This window comes from Rousettus aegyptiacus, unplaced genomic scaffold, assembly GCF_014176215.1.
Source record: "Rousettus aegyptiacus isolate mRouAeg1 unplaced genomic scaffold, mRouAeg1.p scaffold_m13_p_13, whole genome shotgun sequence".
NCBI classification, from domain to species: domain Eukaryota; kingdom Metazoa; phylum Chordata; class Mammalia; order Chiroptera; family Pteropodidae; genus Rousettus; species Rousettus aegyptiacus.
This window is the reverse complement of record NW_023416288.1, coordinates 13935772-13938169: the sequence shown is the minus strand read 5'-3', so window position 1 is coordinate 13938169 and position 2398 is coordinate 13935772.

Genomic DNA, 2398 nt, shown 5'->3' with positions numbered 1-2398 from the left:
TAAGATTAAACAGCAAACACATCAAGCCAAGCTTTCAACAAGACACCTACGGCCCTGAGATATGAATCCAAACTACAATTTGGTAACCTTTTAAAGAGGAGAACTTAGGAGAGAGATGTAATGTTGTTTCCTACATGTACAGATTGAACACAAAGGTCTTTGCAGAAGGAATTTGTCAGAACCTTGAGGAAGAATAAGAGGAAAGCTGATCAACAGACCTAAATGGGACTTCCATTTTGTGGGACAGAAAATCAAAACTTATTCACATTTATGGCTCAAAATAGTGATTATCAGTGTGGAAGGTGAAGATAAGGGTGCAAAGATAGCAGAAACTGTACTTTGTGTTAGTGTGTGCCTTTTCAAACTATAAAAACATTTCATATATGCTGTGCAATTGAATTATTTGTAAAGACCTCATTTGCTAAAAAAAAAAAAAAAGTTATAAACAAATCTTTTATCAGATGTACCTGGACCTAAGTGGATCCTATCAGCTACCAAGTCACTATATTTTTTCCAGGAAGAAAAAACTGTATGTATTAACATCTATTTGCAACACTAGTTACTCTATAGACAAAGAGGGCATATGGTAGCTATAGAATTGACCTCCAAATTACATATGTATCACATCTAACAAGTCCAGTACAGAATATTGCTTTAATGCTTTTTGATCTTTGAGTATATTCTACAGAATAATTGTTCCCAGGGGTGTTAGTGTTAGGTAAAAATAAATAAAATAAAATAAATTAGAGTTCTATTTTCAAAAGGAATTAACCACTAGATTAAACAAATTTAAAGATATTTCTTTGCTACACAAGTTTTCAGACCTTTAATATCTTAATGCTCTTTTTGACCCTCCAATAGAGATATATACTTTGTATAAATTCCCCAAATCATTTTATCATAAACCTCCACTTGTAAAAAAATGAACCATCTAGGGAGAGTACACATCTGCAGACTATAGTTTAGAAGACACAGAAGAATATATCTTTAATTGCATTTTATACTTCAATGCCTCTATCACTTTCAGGATAAAAATGATGATGGTGCACATAGCATTCAATAAATACTACTCCATTTCCTTCTTCTTTCACCCCTGGGTTTATCTTGATACTCTTGGATGTATAAGATTAGTCTGAAGAAAGTGCAAATTTTGTCTGTGTAAGGTTTTCCAGATTGAACCCAAAGTTTTTTGACTGCTTTAGTCAATCACTTTTTTCTTAAAGCTTGGGGTATCATGCCAAAATTATTTAATTGCGTTGAAAAATGTTCTTTACAGTATTTTCCACATAACTAACTTTTTCAGCCAACTGATTTGCATATAGTACAACACTGTTAATTTATACTAATGACTGAGAGAACACTGAAAATTACAAATTTAAGAATGAGCAAGTACAGTAAGTGAAAGCATGAAATTAGAAGTGATTAGAGCTGTCTCATCACAGAAGGGACTTGATTAGCCCATGCTTATTATTTATAATACTTATAATACACCATCATTTATTTTGCAATAAAACTTTCATGATGTGACATTTTACTACTTTCCTAAAAGAAAGATGAACAAAGCTGCCAGAGAGTTGTTAAAGCTTGTCAGTTTTCCTGTTGGGCCCATTTATTCAGTATTTACTATACTATGTTCCTGCCCTGTGCAAAGTACCTTTAAGCACAATTTGATGGTTTTTTCTACTACTATAAGACTAATAGATTTTCACTGGAACCTGAAAAGCACTGAAAATACAAAGAATAAAATAGAAAAGAACACCGACAATACTATCACCTAGAGATGACCAATGCTAACATTTGCTATGTTTACTTCCAATATTCCTACACATCTATATGAAGAAAATGTGAGGTATATAAATATGTTTGCATAATTGAGATCATCTTCTGCTTTCAATTTTGTCTTTTTCACTTAGTTGTTGATGAGGACATTACAAATTATATACATAACTTAATTATTGCTATATGTTTAAAGCATATCTTAAAGTCATCATTTATGCCAGCCCAGTTAATATTTAGAAATCATTAGTTGTTCAATTCCAATTACTTGAAAATAAATTAAAATCATTCCAATAGTCTAAACTGGTTTTGCATCATTAGAAGTATAGCATTTGTATATTTTTCTAAAAAGCTGAAAATAACTCAGTTTGGAAGAGTAGGCAAACTCAATTCAAACCTAATATTACTCGCACTTGCTACTGAAGTGTTAACTTCCTAGTGTGAGCAGGAGCAACTTCAGGGAAATAGGAACAAGCACTAGCTCAATCTATACTTAGCCTCCTAATGAAATTGAGCTTCCTCAGTTGTTAAATTGCATTATAATTCCATAGTCAATTTCAGCCCACTTCAATTTGGGGGAACTTCGATTAGAAGTTCTAGAAAAATAATTCTTATTCTCATT